Raw genomic sequence first — 22337 nt, forward strand, 5'->3', positions numbered from 1 at the left:
TTTCCAGAACTGAACTGAAGTAGCATAATTCACATAAAGAAGGAACGAATCGAGCGAAGAGATTTCTTTTCAATTAGTTTCTTCGCTCGATTCATTCCTTTCTTATTTACTAAATGTCAAAATGGGAATTTTCACAATAATTCACATAATTTAAATTTTTCTCAGTTTGTCTCATAAGTTAAATTGGTCGAAAAAACTGACAGTTAATATGAATCATCATAATTCTGAGTTTATGCTTGTGTTGAATAGTAATGGTTCTTCTGAGAAAACCTAATCTTTTTCCAATGATTCTAAAATTACCATTACTCTTAAATGAAAAGTACCTTAAAACTAAACATCATTTAAAATAGATTTTTCTTTCCCTCACATAATCGAACATTTATCAACCACTTACTGTTGTTTTTTACTATTCAAGAAGGAAAAAACAAAGGTAGGAACTTAAACAAGCTAAGTGAATAAGAAATTGAGAGATCTTGTGAATACTGTAAATCTTCATACATACAACTTTGAATAATAAAAACAAACAAACAGATTATCCATTTTTAAATATCATAATTTAATAATTGAATTCATGAGTCAACTGAAACTAGATCACCATGGGAAACCTAAATGTACTGGAAGGCTGTTTCGTCCTCTCGTGGGACTCCTCAGCAGGGTACATCCACGATGCCGCCTCATGAGATTCCAAACCAGATCCTATCAGTCTCGCGTGTGAACGCTTAACCTCTACACCAGTAAGCCTGTCACTATCGAAGTTGTGTCAACATTCGCCATCGTCTTCAGTGAGTTACTATCTCACAACAGACCGGGATGAACTGCCGTGGTCACTGTCCCTCACCAGAACTCTAGGAAATACCTCTTGAAGCAAGTCGGATGCCGGCTCAATAACTGAGAGGTCAAGTGATCGCACGCGGGACCAAAGATCGTGGGCTGGAGTCCAGCGTACATGATAGTGAGTGTGCACTGCTCCGCAGTCCCATGCTAGAATGGAACGACCGTTCAGTGCTGCCAGGTTTTCCATGATGGTCTCGTTTGACTCGTGTATTCAATTTTTAAATCATTAAAATCTCTACAAAACCCCTTTCTGATAATATCATAATTGTTGTAACTTTAAGCCCGGCTAATTATCACGTGACATAATTGCAGATCAGATTACAACTTATACTATCTTAGCACTGTGCCAAACTAATGACGTTCGACCAGTATGAGTAGACTAGAGCCCTTATTAGTCCTTTCTCCTCCTAGCCTTGCCAGTTGAGTCCAGAACACCAACAACAACTTCCACTATGCGAATCATTTATTTCAGACATACTTGGATTATATACCAGCCAAACAGACCAAATCATAGAATAAAATAATAAATAGCATTTGTACAAAATCAAGTCAAAAGGTGTCTGTGAACGTGGAAGACTGTAATCAATAAACTGAACATAACAACAGTAAATAAAGCTTATAATAAGAGGAATATAGATATTCACAATTTAGTTACTGAATAGTTATGAGATTAGATACTATATTTGTTGTAATTTTATAGTAATCATGTAATAAATTATGATATTTTACATGGTTATTTCATTTGATTAACTTTAAGAGAAAGAACAAGAACAGAATAAATAATTCTATTAGAGAAGAAGGGGTTTTGTGGATATTGTAGTAATTTTAATGGTTGAGATCATGAGTCAATTGAAGTTAGACCACTACAGATAACATGGAAGCACTGAACAGCTGTTTCGTCCTATTATAAGACTCCTCAGCAGACCACATCCACGATCCCGCCTCTCGAACATTAAACGCAAGATCTATCGGTTTCGCGTGCGAACACTTATCCTCTACATCACTGAGTCGGTTAGCATCCAACATTGATAATACCTGACTTCAACTAACCCACGGAACTGAGCGACACACTCACCATTATCTTCAGTGAATTACTATTTCATGATCTACTACTCATGATCTCAACTGTTCAAATTCTATTAGAATACGATCAATTCATGATTAGTATCAGTGGTTTTGTAGATAATACAGTAATGTTTTCAATAGTTGAAGTCATGAGCCAATTAAAGCTAGACCACCATGGAAAATTTGTAAGCGTTTTGCGCGAAACCGGTAGATCTTGGGTTCGAATCGAGCGAGGCGGGATCGTGGATACGCACTAATGAGGATTCCCATAATAGGACGAAACGGCCACTCATTGACTCATGATCTCGACCCATAATTTATAATGTGTGAAAATATAAAAAAATTCAGATAAATATTGTCATAATTCATCTATTATGGTTGTTTGAATCTTTGTATTGATGTTAGTGATTACGATGAATCAATCATTAGGTGAGCGCTAACTTAGAATCCTGAAGGGAAATGAAAAAAAAAGAAGACCAGAGAACATACTGTGGAGAGAATTGGAAGCAGACATGAATTGGATAAATAGCAACTCGAAAGAACTGGGAAGAATTGCCGAGGACAGCGTTGGATGGAGAATGCTGGTATGTGGCCTATGCTCCTTCATGAGGGTTAACAGGCGTAAATAAACAAGTAAGTAAGGACTGATTGCCTCAAAAATATGATTAAGTTACAAGCATTTCAAATGTTTGCACAGTAAATTACTGATTAATTAATAATGAATATTATTTATTTCATATTATACAAATCTGACTGTTGATTCGATTAATCTGTTAAATCATGTAACAAAAAATAAATAAATTTAGTGAATTCAGATATTATCAAACAAAGATGGATAGTGGCTGGTAGCGTAATTCAATTTGAAGCGCGCTTTGTCCTATTTAGAACTTGTGAGCTGGATATATTTGCATCCCACAGTTGATGTTCACTCCAAGATTCGAACCCAGTACCAAAGATACAAGTAAAATAACACTAAGTGAATTCAAATATTAGTTTGATTTATTTCCAAGTTTGAATAATTCCGTATCAGAAGTCATTGTGTTTTCATTTATATATTGTCAGATTCTAGTTTTCAATATCAAACACGAGTCAGTTTAATATCTGAGGACATAACAATGACAGCTGAATACAGATAAAGTAGTGATTTCAAGCAACTAGTCCTTTTGATACATTTCGATGATGAAATACTGCCAAACAAATAACTGAAACAGATCATGTGATTGATCTTAAAACGGATTTTGCGGTGTTGTACAAAAGTATTAAATGGAGTATACTAAGATTTATGAAAGCCTCAGTCATATGAATATTCAAACCCTCTTTGTGCATTCAAAAACAGTTTGTTCTAACCTTATTCCTGTCCTGATAATATAAGCTTACTATTAACCAATATGATGAGGTTTCAGATTGTCTTCACACTATTTTCTTTACATCCAGCTGACGAGTTCCAAATAGGACGAAACGTGCGTCAAACTGGATTCTACTACTATCCACTATCCATCTTTGCCTGAAAAGCTTGTGACCTAAGGCTATATCGAGGCAATACGCATAGGATGCACATATACTAACATGAGACTGATCAATTGCAGTCCTAAATAACAATGGGAAGATACAAGCAAACAATACCAAGTGAATTTAAACTTCACCCCATTGCACAAGTAGGTAGCTGTCAGGACTCATTAGCTAATTGGACAACGCGATGGCATTTAAAGTGAACTGTATTGTGTTCGAGTACCAGAGTGAACATCAACACTGGGATGGAGGCCATCCAGCTGATGATTCCCAAATAGGATGAAACGCGTGTCAAACCGGATTCCATTGCTTACTATTATCCATATTTGCTTAAAATTTTCTTTATTATTGTTGTCTCTTCTTACCTTCCATTTCTAGTCTAGTTGACCCTTTATTTTTATATATAAATGCATTTGTAATTGATTGGTCACTAGGTGGTGATCAATGTCATGTATATCGGATCCTTCCTAGTGAAAATTGAATCTTATCGTCCAAAATACAATGTGGCCGACATTGCGTGTTCTATGTTGAGATAAGATGGTGGTTGACTACTTCCAACCATAATTTTATATATGTGTTCTTAATAAGTATATAATATGTGAGATCAGATTGTTCGAACTGTATTGTGCTAATATATCATCACATAATTCTGATAATCTTCATCTTCTTATTTCACTATCAAAAGTAATCATTATCAAGTTATACTTGTTCTTTCATGTTCAAACTCAATATCATGACAATATTATTCGGTTTACTAGGACTGAATATCTGTCAGGCGCCTGGCGCGAGACCGATAGGTCCTGATTTCGGATCTTGCGGGGGCGGGATCGTGGATGCGCACTGCTGAGGAGTCCCATACTAGGACGAAACGGCCATCCAGTGCTTCCAGGTTTTCCATGGTGGTCTAGCTTCAATTGACTCATGATTTCAATCTGTGAAACAAAACAGACATTGATATTCTAAAATGAGACATTAAAGAATCGAATACAAATTGTTACAATTTTTAAATAAGTGGGAAGAAACGAACAAAAATGATAAATTAACCCATCGATTTAGTTACATCTCATTACTATCAACTGAATTTAGTTTTGTATCAAAATGATTGTCGTGACTTCAACCTATTTAGTGTATTTAAGGGCGTTACATAATTACAACAACAAAAAATGAACATTTTTTCTCAAATTACTCATTGATTCATTTTAAACTTCAACTAGTGAATATTAGTGTTTCATAGTTGAATTCATAAGTCGATGTAAGTTAGACTACCATTTAACACCTGGTAGCAATGAACGAATGTATCATCCTAGTATGGGACTCCTCACCAGTGATCATCAATGATTTCGCATGTGAGAATTCGAACCCAGGATCTTCAATCTCATGTGCTAATACCTAACCGCTAGACCATTTAGTTGATATCCAATGGTGTTAACGTTTAAATTTAATCGATTCATGATTTTGAGCAATCTTTCATGCATCTTCTGAGGTAGATACCCGTCTCTACCCGACACGGATTGAACTTCACTGGTCACGGCGCGAGAGACTGAAGGTCATAGGTTCACATCCCGCGTTCGGGATTGTGGGTGCAAATTGTTGTGGAGTCCCATAATAAGACTAAATGACAGTTCAGTGCTTCTAGGTCTTCAATGGTAGTCTAGCTTACATCGACTCATGAATTTAACTAATAAAATTACTACAATCTCCACAAACCCCCATTCTGATCATAATGTTGTTTCATTGAATTAGAGATGAGATTAAATAATTCTCTGAAAGTGACACAAACATGCATACATACATCCACGCATATATATTCATACATACATAAATACATAATTACATAAACATACACTTTCATAGAATCACTATCAAATTGAAGAAAAACATATTGCAATCAATTAATAATTGAGATCATTTTAGTATTCAAAATAAAAATGTTCTATTTTTTTAAACAAAATTACTATATCAGATGGGTTTTTTTTGTGGAGATTGTAGTAATTTCTAAAGTTGAAATCATGAGTCAATTGAAGCTAGACCACCATGGAAAACCTGGAAGCACTGGATGGCCGTTTCGTCCTAGTATGGGACTCCTCAGCAGTGCGCATCCACGATCCCGCCCCCCGCAAGATCCGAAATCAGGACCTATCAGTCTCGCGCCAGGCGCTTAGCCAACTAAACCATTGAGCTAGTCGGCATCCAGTGATGTTAATGTCTAACTCCAACCAATCCACAAAATTGAGCCACCGTCACCATTGTCTTCAGTGAGCTGATATCTCACAACAGACCCTGTTGAACTCCACTGAGGATTCCAGTAATAGAACGAAACGACTATTCAGTGCTTCCGGGTTTTACATGGTGTTCTAGCTTCAATTGACTCATGATTTCAACCATTGAAAAATTAAAAGCGTTAAGTTATTTTTGCGTTAATTGTTTAAATCTTTTTCATTGACGTTTAGAACTGTAATTGATCAGTCTGTTATTTACATATGTACATCCTGTGCGGATAACCTCGATATTACCTTAAGTCACAAGCATTATGAGCAGAAGTGGATGGTGGCTAACAGTGGAATTCAGGACGCATGTTCTATCCTATTGGGAATAAACGTCAACCCTTGGCTGTGGGTACCTTCAGCTGACGAGTCTCAAATAGGACGAAAAGTGCTCATTGGATTCCACCGTTAGCCACCATCCATCTCTGATTAAAAGAAGTAATTTCCACTGACCAACCAATTAGTTATATTGATACTGTAATTACAATATTCATCGGTTAGTGATCAAGTGGAAAACAGAAAAAATTAAGGTATTATTATTTTTAATAGCGAAATAATGTCAAGCAACTCAGTGCCAGTAGAGCAGTCCGAGTGATCTAGATACTCTCTTGTATAAGGTCACAAATACGAATTGTTGATGAAGTTCAAATTATGTAGAAACAGGTGTTTGAACTTAGGAGTTCACATGCTTAACGCAACTGGACAGTTAGAAATGGAAGTCGTTGGACACTAACACGGGGATCTAAAGATCAAATGTTCAACACGAGACCTGAAGGTCAATTCGATCGCTGATGGAGTTGTGGATATGCCCTACGAAACAGTCCCATACTAGGGTGTAACGGATGTCCACTAAAATGATTATCTATCCAAAATTAATCTGTGACCAAAAAATGTGGTTCAGTGCGCCTTTCTTTTTAATTCATAGTGGAATTCTTCATCTCATTATTCTAGTGGTAAGAATATTTGAGATGATCTCATGGTAACTGAATTTATCTTATGAACTCTTGTAATCAGATATATGGATTAAGATTTGTCTATGAGAATATACGGTTAACTGTCAGTGTGCCCTCTCTTTCTTACATACACATAGTTCTGTATAAACACAGTTCATTTTTGGAACATTTCTTAAATAATAGGATCTGTTAAGATATTCATTATCTGGCTTCGATAGTGTAATAAGGCGACGAAGATTGACAACTGATTGATCACTGGGTGGTCATCAATGTCATGTGTGTCAAGTCCTTCTTAGTGCAGATCGAATGCTATCGACCAAGTTGCAATGTGGCTGCTAGTCTGGATGACTCGACATTGTGTGCACTATGGTGAGATAAGATGGTGGTTGGATCTTGTCAGCAGGAAACCCTGGACCCGGATCGAATCCGTCAGGGGGCACCAGTTCCCTTAAGATTACAGGTATACCTTGCTGACGAGTGCCAGGTAGCACGAAACCCAGGTCCAGGGTTTCCTGTTGACTACCTTCAACCACCATCTAATGAAGAGGAAGATTATCAAAACTACGTGATATATTAGCGCTATACATTTCGAACAATCTGATCACACATTATATACTTGTTAAGAACCTTTATATCTGAAGAATAAAAGGTCAACTAGACTAGAAATGGAGGGAAAGAGAAAACAAAGATAATAAAGAAAGTAATGTGAAAACAATTTGAAACCTCATCATATTGGTTAATAGTAAGCTTATATTATCAGGATAGGTTTAAGGTTAGAACAAACTGTTTTTGAATGCACAAAGAGGGTTTGAATATTCATATGACTGAGGCTTCCATAAATCCTAGTATACTCCATTTAATACTTTTGTACAACACCGCAAAAGCCGTGTTAAGATCAATCATATGACCTATTTCAACTATGTGTTTGGTGACAGCGGATATTGAATATACATCATCTACTCTTATTGGGTCATTTGATTTTATTTATTTCTATAACCATTTAGGCACATGTTCAGACATCCTAATTTGGAGATCATGATTACTCTTTCTTATGTAATGTGTGACCACACATACATTTATATTGATAAACACAATGAGATGTGACACAATCATTCTCGATGAAGTATAGACCTTATTTTTTTCTTTGATAATGACCTTTACAGTGTAATACATCATGTTAACAACTAATTTAAACCTTTTGTTCCAATAACTGATATATACTAACATTTGTGTGCACTGTAAAAAGAAAAACAAACTTGAATTCCAGTCCTATTAGTGTACCATTTAATTAAACACATCTGTTTTAAATTCAATGTCTATTTATTGTTTCTTTTCATTGTTTATCATTACGTTGTACAATTTGCCCTTTAATCACATAAATAATTTATGTCACCAATCAAATTGTAAATATACATCATGTTAGTTATGAAATAACTAACATTTAAATTTAGATTCTTCTAAATGAATAAGATATTTTAGATTAGATATTAGAAAACAAACAGCCAGGATTAGTAACAGGAGAGGTTTTGTGGAGATTGTAGTAATCTCAGTAGTTGAGATCATGAGTCAATTGAAGCATTCACGATACCGCCTCGTGAGATTCGAACCTAGGACATATCGGTCTCGCGCGTGAACACTTATCCTCTACACCACCGAGTCGAACAGCATCCAAAGGTGTTAATATCTGACTTCAAATAATCCATGAAATTGAGCAACTCGTCCACCATTATCATCGGTCGGTTACTATCTCTCAAAAGACCCGGTTGAACTCCACTGGTCACTGTTTCTCACTAGAACTCTAAGAATTAATTGTTGAGGCCAGTCACTAGTGAACATATGTTGATTCATATCAGAAGGGGTTTTTGTGATTGTTATGATAATTACAATAGTTGAGATCATGAGTCAATTGAACCTAGGCCACCATAGAAAACCTGGATGCGCACTGCTGAGGAGTCCCACAATAGAACGAAACAGCCGTCTAGTACTTCTAGGTTTTCCATGGTGGTCTAGCCTCAATTGATTCATGGTCTCAACTACTGAAACCAAGATTAGACTTTCTAACATTTCGTAAGCCACTTCTTCAGAGAAAAAGTAATCAAAAGATGGGATATTTACTTTATACAAAATGTTCAAGGTTATCTATCTAAATAATTACAAAGTGTACTATTAAATAAACTTAAATTTCAACATTGAGTTTAGAAATCATATAACTTGGGAATTACGCATAGAAAGTCAGTCAGTCAGCAACAACATAGAACTTCATAAATACGTAGATCAGTTCAACTTGCCATATCACATTAGCACACAGATACAATTGTCCATTCAAATCACATAGTATAAGCAGTAATCGGAACGATTAGAGTTTGAAGATGTTATTCAAGGAGTATAATCCAGTGAAATAAATTTGGAAAGAGAAAAAATGAAGGACATGGAGAATTTAGAAGATTAGAATTTGTGAGAATACAAGGAGTGGACTCACCTGCGCCATTGCAAACGATTTTGAACCATGTCATTCAATGTCTCTAACCATCGGTTGTTATCATCTTGCAGATCTCAACCGGGTAGTCTATACCTACCAACGTGGTTCAGTTCACTTGTCAGTGACTTCATGGATTTGTGCCATGTTTTGGTCTTGAAATAACTATGTTAGTGGCACTATAATATTATTATCAATAATAAATTAGGGAAATAGAAAATAACAACTTTAAATTATAGTGATTTTAACAGTTGAATTCATGAGTTAATCTAAGTCAGACTACCATTGAAAACATGGAAGCACTGAACGGCCGTTTCGTTCTAGTATGTGACTCCTCAACAGTGCGCATCCATGATCCTGCACACAACACTCAAACCCTGGATCTTCGGTCTCACGCGCTAACGCCTAACCTCTAGATCATTAAGCCGACATCCAACGGCGTTAATGTATGACTTCAATCAATCCATGATTTTTTAAAAACGGTGGTAATAAAACAAATGATTTTATTTCATTTTAGTGAACTATTTTTAGGTGCACCTCTGGATCTGTTACTTCGTTTTACGGTTTTTATCTAAATATCGAACTTCTACTTAAAGTATTTACTGTATACGTAACAAATACAACATAATATTTATATTTATTAAGTGTAGCATATTGGTCTACTGCAAAAAGTGAAAAATATTTCCCACTTATTGTTCGTAATAAACAATAATGTGGCCTGAGTTGTATATGTCATGAACTAATCTTAGCTAGACAACCATTGAAAATGAATATAAAAACACTTCAGTTTCGCGTACAAATGTTTAGCTTCTACATTATTGTGTCGCCATCGAACGATGATAGGTTAGTGGATGTAAACCGTCAAACAGTTCAATACTAAGGCAAAATAACTGTCAAGTATTTTCAGATTTTCACTGATGATCTAGCCAAGATTAATTAGTGGTGTAAACTATGAAAATTCTACAATCTCTTCAAAACCATATACAGCAAATCAGTTTATCACATTTACATTTACTGATGAATTGTTACTTTATTAGTTTTACCGACATCCTATACATATTATGTAACTTTGTATTGCTGTTATTTACGTCTTATAATTTAATAATAAAAGAGTTTAAAATATCCTTCATAATTTTGTAATTTACATTACAAATTGACTTTACCCTAAACAAATATTTGGAACTAGATAACATCATGTTAGTGTACATATGCTTTACTTTATTCAAGGTAGTTGACATTTAATATAAAACCATGCTACTAAAAAGTAAACAGTAATCTAAGTAGATGTGTTCCACTCATATATTTTGACAACTTATACTTAATTCTATTAAATTGGAATTTTTTAATAAACGGAATACACCCATTATGACATTAAGTAAGAAAGAAAGATTAGTTCAGCGAAGAGTTCTCTTTTCGGCGAATTTATTTTCAAAGCTGTACAATCGCAAATATATATACTTATTTTTACAGGGTGATAATAATACTGACAGTGAGGTTAACCTCACTGTCACTATGTATAACAGAAGTTTATTATCAGTATTATTATCACCCTTTAAAAATAAATATATGTATATTTGCGATTGTACAGCTTTGAAAATGAATTCGCCGAAAAGAGAACTGTTCGCTGAACTAATCTTTCTTTCTATTAAATTGACCTTTCCTATTTGTAACTTAGATTTATTGTCCGTATAATTTGAATATATCATCAAATTCCAATTGCTTAGATGACTTGTTTTTGTTCTATCCATTTTACAGCATTTTTTACAGATACATAAACCATAATTTACAGGTAGGAGAATGTTTGACAGTTAATGGAATTAATCTACTTCTCTTCCTCATCATCACACAATATATATATCAGTTGAACAAGACATCTATTATTTAGGATTTAGTTATTTGATTTGGGAATAATCTAGTTATTTCACATATGGAACATAAAAAAATGAGGTTAATCATGTGGCTTTGGGTTCATACAATACACAGACTACTGTGATATTCAAGGAAGTTGTAAATTATTAGGATATACTGTAATTGTTAACATAATGGTGAAAAATTCAAAAGGAACATATACATTGAATAAGAAAAAGAGAATTAAGTGAAGAAAATTTTCCTTTCGACGAAATCATTTACTTAAGTTGTACATTAGTATATATAGATATATGGAAAATATATGTAGGATGATAGAAAAAATTGCATCACAAAAATGGATTCGAGGATAAATAACAAGTGAGGTTACGTACTAATCAAGGGGTATGGAGCAAAATCATTTATGGGTAAGATAATAGTCCAGTTGACAGATATGAAGAAAAGCGATAAACACAAAGGCCATAATAATAGACTGAATAGTATGGTAATAATAATAATTGATTAGAGTTTAGAATGCAAAGTTAAAAAAAATTCGATAGTGATCAAATAAAAATGCAGAAAAAACAAAAAAACACAATAGAAACATACCTATTAAGGGAATTAGGGCCAAGGAAGGATAAGAGGTTGGAAAAATCGTTTCTGCACACAGAGTTCGGGCTTGAGTTCGTGAATTGCCAGTGCCTCAGCAGTGCACAAAATATTGATTCGATACCCCTTCGACCCAATTCCTTTGGCTCTGTAGATCACTTCAAAAGAAGAATTCTTGGGATCGACATGTCCAAAATGGATTAAATGCTCCTGTATAGAACTAGTGATTGTCTTACATTCTCCTTTTAAAAGCCAAGCCGGACAGTGTTCTGAGATGCGTTTGGAAAGTGATCGCTTTGTTCGGCCTATGTAACGTGCCCCATATGGGCAAGTAAATTGATAAATATACACATTGATGTGGCTCAAAGCGGAATTTTATCTTTAAAACATCCAGGAATGGTAGGTTGGCTTAAGAAAACAATTCAGAGCTTAGCTGCGTAGAAAGTTTTATTCAATGATTTTGAAATCCGTCTATTTAAGATTTCAGCGGCCGTGTCCCCTTTAAATTTCGTATTCATGAACAAGGTTTTCTTCTGTACTGTCGATACTTCCTTATGATGAATTCTAGGTGTTACTATCGACGAATCTAGGTGGATAACCGTTTCTGATGAGAGTTTGTCGAAGTTGAATTAGTCCCTCATCTATTGTGTTCGTGGAACAGATTCTCTTGATCCTAGAGGATAAAGAGTGAATTAAGTTCCTCTTTCTACTCAATAGGACCCAACTATGGAAATTAGTGTATTGCCCATTCCAGGTAGGTTTTCCATATATAGATTTTATATATATATATATATATATATATATATATATATATATATTAATTTTTTCCTATCCTCCTATAGACATACATTTTCCGTATAACTATATATACGAATGTACAGCTTAAGTAAATGATTTCGTCGAAAAGAAAATTTTCTTCACTTAATTCTCTTTTTCTTATTCAATGACACTATGGGTTATTTTAATTATCTGAACATATACATAGTTAAACCGAATTATTCAAATTATAATCTACAGTTGTACTGAAGTTATTTTTACATACATATTTCACTCTATAGAAAATGGAGTATTCAAGAATACTGACCATTCTAATTATCTTTAAAGTCTCAACAGGTCTGGTAGGATAGTGGCTACTGGAGCCTCAGCACCGTAATTCGGACATGTGTAAGGCTAATTTAACCACGACCAACTTTAATGTACAAGCCTAGCTGGAGTATGATTTGAATGGAAGAAGGAAATGGGTATTCAAAATAAGATGTGGGATCATTTTAGAAAGTTATTGACTATTGATTTGAGACATGTTTGTGAGTTCAAATTTCCTTGGTTGTGACCAGTGCAATACTCATGATTTATTTTTCTACATAGGTTTAAAACAAAAATTAATATGGATAAATTGTTATATTTCACATTCCTTAATTTAAGGATAGAAGGCTTCATTTGGGAAATTTACTAATTATATTAAAACTGTACATACAATACATTATAATATATCCCTTTCATGCTACGAGTTATTCATTCATGGTCGCTCTTTTCCGATTGGTTAAAGCTCGTTTAGCAACGTCGTTATAGCAATCGCGCTAGGTCATCCCTAATAGCCATCCAAAGTCTTCTACGCAGTATAATATAAACGATTTTCCTAAACTTCCGGTAAATAACATGAAATCTGATACTACTGGTAAAATTACATTTTCGTGCCTACGATAGATAAAACTAAGTGTCTAGGGTATTGATTAGCTATGGTTGAATGTAATTGCTTACTACTTAACATCATATATATATATATATCAGTTGTTAAGTATACATATATAAACATTCGTACAGTTCAATGAATTAAATATTCCCGTTCAGATTTCGAAAAAACTCATTTTAACCAATAAATAATTTCACATAGATTATTTAAGTTACAAATTCATCTGAACTAGATCATAACTGAAAACCTGGAAACACTGGACAGCTATTTTATTCTAATATGAAACTCTTCAACAGTGTACAGCCACTACCTCATCATCGTTTGTTTGTAGTGTATTCTGTACATTAAATCGAAATAAAACTGTTAAGTGGTTGGAGATAATCGACAGGAGTACCTTGATCTTCATCTCACGCATGCATTTACCACTCGTCGGTATTGTTTACTTATGATCTTGAGGGTTAACAATCTCACGTACGTTTGGGTTTGTATAAATTTGAATTAATTAATCTCTTTAATTAACATATTCAATCTGTACTTGTACATTATTACTCTCAGGGTTGTATGGTAATCAATGATTGACTACTTGTTACAGTACACACACATACTCCTCTTACTAGCTTAAACTTGAGTTATTTAACTCATTGAGACGGTTATATATATGCGCTTCTTATTTCCTATTCATTCATTCGTATTCGAATTTATTTGTATACATATCCGTATTTGCATCATGTGCTTGATGGTCGTTTGATCTGTACTGTATGATAATATAGTACAATAATCGTATCTTATGGTTTTCTGTAGTTTATATTGTTGGGGAATTAGTATAATAGCGGTTGCTAGGACAATTAATATGGGAAGTACAGGAAATATATCGAGGAAATTCCATTGAAGGGGAACCAGTGTTCCTTGACAGACTTGATCCATCGTCACCCAATTTCATAGTTTAAACCATTTCCACCGAGATATTCGGGCAAAGATTGAACTATTTTTTAGGACTGAGATATTTACAATTGTTTGATCACTAAATAATGACCAATGTCATGTTTATTTAGTCCCTTTCTAGTGCCGATTGAATTCTGTCGCCTTAGTTTTAACGTAGTTACTAGTTCAAGTGACTAGACATAAGGCACACTATAACGAGATGTCTGGCGTTTAGAAGTGGTCTCTGCAAGTATTTAACTAGGCTGGTAGAACATCATTAGTACTAACAAAGGACTAGACAAACATATATATATATATATATATATATATATATATATATATTTGAAAATATTCTCATATTTATTTAGGTTCCATAAAGTTGTCGTTCCAAAGAGTTAGTTCATAAATTCCATATGTCTGCGCAACCTGTAGATGAAGAGTTCCGGGGTAATGAATACTTTTCTATCCTAAATTAGTTCAAATTCACCTGATCAATGTCCACTGGACAGTTTTTCTTTTATGAGTCAGAAGTATTCAAAATAACGAAATATTTGTAAGGGTTTATTATTTACCACTGTTGATATTACAGGTCATATTACAAGTTTTAATATAATTGATATATCATTAGCAATGAAATTCAAAACTTGCGTTTTGCCCTTTTTGGGGACTCGTCAGTTAGATGTACTTAATTTTCGTGCTGCGATTCACACCCAGTACCTTTCATTGTAAATCCCTAATGTATTCATCACTGAGTGTTGTGTCTGAGTACGAAAATCAACATTCGGACTCTGGTAGACCTAATTGACGAATCCCGGGAAGAACGAAATACTCGTTCTAGATTCCACTGCTATCCATGTATCATGCATACCAAATAGTAATATGTTTGTTTAAAAACCACTTCAGTTTTATCACTAAGTTGGAGCCGTGAATTCGAAGAACTAACTTTCTCTACTAGATATTTTGGTATCATAAAGTGATGAGTTCCATACTAAGACGAAATGGTCGTCTAGTGCTTCCAGGTTTTCGATGGTGGTATTGTTTTAATCAATTCAAGAATTCAACTATTACAATTACTACAATCTCTACAAACCTCCATTCTAAAAATATAATATAGTTTCTTTATATGATATGCTCTTCATTCATTCATTCATTCATTTATACATATGAGTTTTTCATTCACCTATTGAAACTTTTGAAAAAAAAGATGGTTACCAGTTATTCTCTCTTTCTTTCCTATAGACATATTTATAGAATCATATCTACTTAAGAATATTAATGAGATTTTTCCAAATATTGAGTTAATTTTATTGTCTAAGATTTTTAAATGGAATTTTGTTTGTCTGAGTCATTTAACTTATCTTTGTTCAACATAATTCATGTGGTTAGTATATATATGTATATGGGTCATATGATTTGCCAACTAAATAGGTCACCGAAACCTTAGTTTTGTGGTATAAAATTATCAGAGGAGGTCAAATCGTTTGAATTACCTTTATAGTTATTATTATTATTTTTTAAAAACTGCGCTTTAATTTGACCTACTTAACCTTCTGTCGTCTGAATAAACCAATAGTATAAATATATTACTATTGCTAAAAAAATTTGTTTGTATGAAGTATTGAAAAACGAATTTTAGAATAGATTAAATAATCACAAACTTGGACGACAATTTCGTTTTAGTATGGAACTCCTCAACAGTACGCACCAATGATTCCGCATGTGGGATGATAACCCAGAACCTTCGGTCTGACGCCAATCGGCATCCAATGGTGTTAATATCTCACTTCAACCAATCCACGAAATTGCACCACCATCCACTATTGTTTTCAGTGAATAATTGCTTTCCAACAGACACGGTTGCACTGTACTGATCATGACTTCTCACTAGAACTCCAGGAAATCTATCATGAAGCTAGTCACTAGTGAGCGCATGATGATTATAAGTACAGGATTGTGGAGATTGTTGAGTTTAGATTGATATCATGAAGAGTCTCATCCTAGGATGAAACAGCCGTCAAGTGTTTCTAAGTTTTCAATGATGATCTAACATTGATCTATGCTTGATATTAATCGAATCTTTGATTTGTTCGATCATCGGTTAATACTTATTCTTCACCACGTTAATTCCAATGAATAAAAAATTACTTAAAAAATTGTGATCTAATACTCATGTCACACAATGTATCATTATGCATATGTTGACTCACTCATGAATTCATTTTCCTGTGGTTAATTTATTCATTTCACCATTGATGACTAGTTTTTATTACGTACAAAAGTATGCACTTTTATGTGGAATGATATTATGTTTTAACTACGGTTAAAATACAATAAATCACTTGTTGTGAGAATTTATCAAAAATTCTTACATAGCAACAAAAGTGACAAAGTATGTACTGGTAACACTTGTAAAAAATTTACTTTTTAAAAAAAAATTAAATAATTAGTCAGAGCTGTTGATAACAACGTCAAAACTCATTCTAACATCATTCATCTGTCGTTTAAAAAAAGTAAACCAAACTTCATACAATGCATTAATGACGACATTTCTTTCGAAACATGAGTCCTAGAATTAACATCAACTCTGGGATGCAGGTACATTCAGTTGATGAGTCTCAAATAGAACGAAACACGCATCAAACTGGATTCCACTGCTAGCTACTATCCATCTTTGCTTAGAATGCTTGCAAATTAAGGCAATATCGAGACAATCCTCACAGTATGTATATATGCCAGTAAGAGACTGATCAATTGCAGTGCTAAACATTAACATCATCATCATCTGTTACCTTCCATTCTATGAAATACTTTCTCATCTGTCTGACAATAGTATGTGAATACTTTATCTAAATATATATTCATTATAATTATTTGTTTTGCTAATATTTAAAATAACATTTATAAAGAAAATAAATGAATAGATATTTATTCATCTACATTGAATTTTGAACAAAAAAACTATTCTATTCAATAAATATAGCTTCAATTGACTCATGATCTCAACTATTGAAATTACTATAATATGCACAAAACCCCTTCTGATATTAATCAACATATGTTCACTAGTGACTGGCTTCAACAGGTATTTCCTAGAGTTCTAATGGAGTTCAACAGGGTCTGTTGTGAGATAGTAACTGACTGAAAATAATGGTGGATGTGTCGCTCAATTTCGTGGATTATTTGAAGTCAGATATTAACACCATTGGATGCTGCCCGACTCGGTGGTGTAGAGGATAAGTGTTCGCGCGCGAGACTGATAAGTCTTGGGTTGGAATCTCACGAGGCGGGATCGTGGATGTGTACTGCTGAAGAGCCCCACAATAGGATGAAACGGCCGTCCAACAATTCCAGGTTTTCCATGAAGATCTAACTTCAATTGACTCATGATCTCAACTATTAAAATTACTATAATATTCACAAAACCCCTTCTGATACAAATGTAGATCTGTTATTCTGTTTCAAGTGTAATCCTTAACAGATGAATATTGTTTCTAAAAAAACGAAAACTCTATTGTTCTTCTTCTACAGATGGTGTGAAAAAACACTGATGAGTTATGGTTTTTCATTACTTGTCTTTGCTTCTTCTTCTTATTTTTCTTTGTCTATTCAGAAGACAAACAAATGTTTATTAGTGAACTGATAGAAAAATGAATAAAAATTATTACTGAAAAATGGGGGTTACTTCAATATTTGAAACTTCCTAAAATTTGTAAGCGAAGATGGATGGTGGCTTGCAGTGGAATCCAGTTTGATGTGTGTTTCATCCTTTTTAAAACTCGTCAGCTCGATATACCTGTGTCTCACTGTTAATGTTCACTCCGAGACTCGAACCCGGTTCTGTTCGCCTTAGACGCCATCGCGTTATCGACATAGCTGCCGAGTCCTAATAGGCACGTGCTTGTGCAATGGGGTGAAGTTTAAATTCACTTGGTATTGTTTTTCTTGGATATTCCCGTTAATGTTTAGTACTGCAATTGATCAGTCTCATGATGGCATATGTGCATCCTGTGTGAACTGCCTCGATATTACCGTAAGTCACAAGGATGATAGGCAAAGGTGTATAGCGGCTAGTAGTAGAATCCAGTTTGACGCACGTTTCGTCCTATTCGCGACTCGCCAGATGGATGTATCTGCATCTCAGAGTTGATGTCCACTCTGGGATGAAGTGAATTTGTTCAAAATTTGTTAGTTAATTTATAAAGACATACTAGACAACTGTGTCATTCTAATACAGAATTTCTCACTTGAGTGCATCTACAACTCCACTGTCATGATGTGGACATAGAACCCTTAGCTACCATACTGAACGCTTTAATTTTGCATTTATATTTCAGTGGATAGTGGTTTATATCGTTAACTTCAATTAATTCACGATTTTGTACAGTCATTTTCCAAACCGATAGGATTGTGACTACTTCAATGTTCAATATATGTACAGTACCAAGGATTTTCGAGAATTTTTCGTTTAGTTAATAAATGACTATTGAGCCTAAGAGCATAATTTCCACCGGGGATTTTTTAAATATTCCATTGTATTTGTGTTTATTTATTTATCATGTTGTGATACGCTACACTAAGGTGTTCATAGAAGACAGATGTGGATAACTTAAGATCCATGAGATGAAATATTAAGTGAGACTTATATTCTAATATGCAGGACTCACTGACAAAATGAACACAAAATTGCCTGAAAATCTCTTATGTCATATATTTATTGTAATCAGAAAGGGGTTTTGTAGATATTATAGTAATCTAATAGTTGAATCCATGAGTCGATTAATGCTAGACCACTATGGAAAACCTAGAAGCACTGGACGTCCGTTACGTCCTAGTATGTGACTGACTCCTCAGCAGTACGCATCCCGTGACCAGTGGAGTTCAACCAAGTCTGTTGTGAGGCAGTTACTCATTGAAGGTGGGTATGTCGCACAATTTCGTGTATTAGTTGAAGTTAGACAATGACACCGCTGCATGATGGTCAGCTCAGTGGTGTAGAAATTAAGAGTTCGCGCGCGAGACTGATAGATCTTGCGTTCTTATCTCGCGTTTAGGATCATGGACTAAACTGCCTTCCAGTGTTTACAGATTTTCTATGGTGATCTAGCTTTAATTGACTTATGTATTGAACATAACTTCACTTTCACTTTCAAACGATTTTTTGATGTGTTAAGTGTTTGATCTTCGAATTTCAAATGGATTTTCGTAGGATTAATCTTATTTTCAGATGTACATAGTGAAAATAAAAACTATATCAACTGAGATGAGTTAAGTTAAATGTAAATTAGAACAAGGTCGTGACCTTCATGGATTTGTACTTATATGTTAGCACGTGATTTAAATTTCATTTTATATAATAATGATATTTACAATACTATAAGTTAAATATCTCTTAACAGTAATATTAGAGAGATTTGTAAAATATTGAAATGATTTACATCTTCAATTAGGGAATCGTTGAAAATCAGATGAAATTGTTTTACTCTATGTAAAAGTACGAATTCACTATACTGTCATCATGTTGAGGTAAAAACTTTCAGATTTCATAGTAGCTTACTTACATAAACCTGTCACTCCTCGTAGAGGAGCATAGGCCGCCCAACAGTACTCTCTATCTAACCCTGTCCTGGGCAATCCTTTCCAGCTCTTTCCAGTTGTTATTCACCCTTTTCATATCTGCTCCTATTTCCTGACGTAATGTGTTCTTTGGCCCTCCTCTTTTTTGCTTCCCTTCAGGATTACAAGTTAGTGCCTCCCTCGTGATGCAGTTTGGTGATTTCCACAATGTATGTCCTATCAATTTCCATCGTCTTTTCTTAATTTCCTCTTCATCAGGAAGCTGGTTTGTTCTCTCCCATAGTAGGCTGTCACTGAAGGTATCCGGCCAATGAATGTTGGGTATATTGCATAGATAACTATTTATAAATACTTGTACCTTCTTGATGATGGTTTTAACTCCGCCTGTACCTCTTCTAGAGTCAATGCCCGGGTAAAGGAGGAGGGTTGGTCATAAGGTTAGCGACTTCATCCCGTAGAAACCTAATTCGCTAAAAAAACGCTAACCAGGAAAAAAAACATTTTGTAGAAAGCTAAGTATGATTTAACAACTGAATCGGAATTCATAACTTGGTTTACTCAATATCAATGACACTGTATTTGTCTGGCACTTATTGTCCAATATCGGTCAATATAAGTAAAATAATATTTAAATAGAATGCCTAATATGTCCGGTACTATGAAAGTTTGAAATATTGACTTGTAATTCAACTTCCAGATTTCCATAATTTATCACACTTGAACTATGAATTGGCTAGCAACCAACAATATGACAGAAGCTTTAATTTTAAGATTAGGTTAATCACAGAAACAAGGGATATTTATATTGTTCCTGATGGCTGTGTATTTATTGAAACCGTTGGAAAAGATATGGAGATTATCAATGATCTTAATATTTAACTAAGATTTGTAACAGTAGGGGATTTATGGCGATTGTGATATCTTTTCAGTTGAATTCACGAGCCGATCTAAGCTAGAAGATCATCGAAAACCTGGAATCACCGGACGGCCATCTCCTCCCAACATGGGAATCCTCAGCAGCGTAAGATCGATTTCCTAAAAACTTAGTGAGAAGCTGTGACCAGTGGCGTCGAGTCCGTGTCGGATGTAATACAGTTACTCACCTCAAACAATGGATAAAGAGTTGCTCAAGATCATGGATCAATTGGGATTAGACATTATGCGTTTGCACACGAGACCGGAGGTCCTGGGTTCTCATTCCGCATGCGGAATCGTGTATGCGCACTGTTGAGTAGTCCCATACTAGGCCGAAACAGCCTTTGAGTACTTATAAGTCTTCAGTTATGGTGTAACTTAGATCGGCTCATGAATTCAACTGTGCAAAATAGATTCACTTATGAACCCTCCAAAATACCAATTCATGACATGTAACCTTTAATCATCTTTAAATTTCAAATAAATTTTTCAACAATTGCAAATATGGAAGCAATGGACAGCTGTTTCGTCCTAGTGTATGGCTCCTCAGTGGTGTATGTCCACGATCCAGGTTTTCCATGATGGTCTAGCTTCAAATGACTCATGAATTCAACTGTCACATTACTATACTATCCACAAAAACTTTCCAACAATTATAAATATCTTCAAACAATTAAAACTATGAGAAAAAAGTTTTCACATAATAATTAGGACTACAGTACTTTAGCATTTTCTATAGTAATATCATTCACTTTATCATCAGTGGATTATATCGTTTGATTTCATAGTATATCTTCAAAATATAATTTATAGTGGATAAGGAATTAAAGATGACAAAAAGGATTAACATTTTTTGTATAGTTTAGCAAAATTTCCTCAAAATTTATCTATTTAAATTTTAAACAAAAGTTTCTATGCAAAGAAGGATGATGGCTTGGACGGGCGTTTCGTCTTATTTTGGACTCATCAACTGAATGTATGTGCATCTCAGAGTTGATGTTCACTCCGAGACTCGAACCCAATGCCGTTCGCTTCAAATGCCACCGCCTTATCCACATAGCTACTGAGTTCTGATAGCCACTTGCTTGTGCAATGGGATAAAGTTATATTCACTTGGTTTTGTTTCACTTGTATCTTCGCATTGATGTTTAGAACTGCAATTGATCAGTCTCTTATTGACATATGTGCATCCTGTGCGGACTGCCTCGATATTACCTTAAGTGTCAACCATTCTAAGCAAAGATTGATAGTAGCTAGCAGCGGAATCCAGTTTGACGCGCATTTCATCCTATTTGGACTTAGTAGCTAAGTTGATAACGGGATGGCATTTGAAGCGATCGTCACTGGGTTTGAGTCTCGGAGTGAACATCAACTCTAGGATACATATACATCCAGCTGGCGAGTCCTGAATAAGACAACACACGCATCGAATTAGATTCCTCGGCTAGCCACTATCTACCCAAGCTTATAAAGCTTGTGACCTATGGATATATTCAGGCATCCTTCACAGTATGCATATATTCCATTAAGAAACTGATCAATCGCAGTCCAAAATAATAATGGAAAGATCCAAGTATCAAGTGAATATAATACATTCTATTTTATAAACTAATCAAAATGATTAACTATCTTTAATGTTGATAACTAATGAAAATTCAGAGAAACATGTTGTGTTTTTTTGT

The sequence above is a fragment of the Schistosoma haematobium genome, chromosome ZW (genome assembly GCF_000699445.3).
Source record: "Schistosoma haematobium chromosome ZW, whole genome shotgun sequence".
NCBI classification, from domain to species: domain Eukaryota; kingdom Metazoa; phylum Platyhelminthes; class Trematoda; order Strigeidida; family Schistosomatidae; genus Schistosoma; species Schistosoma haematobium.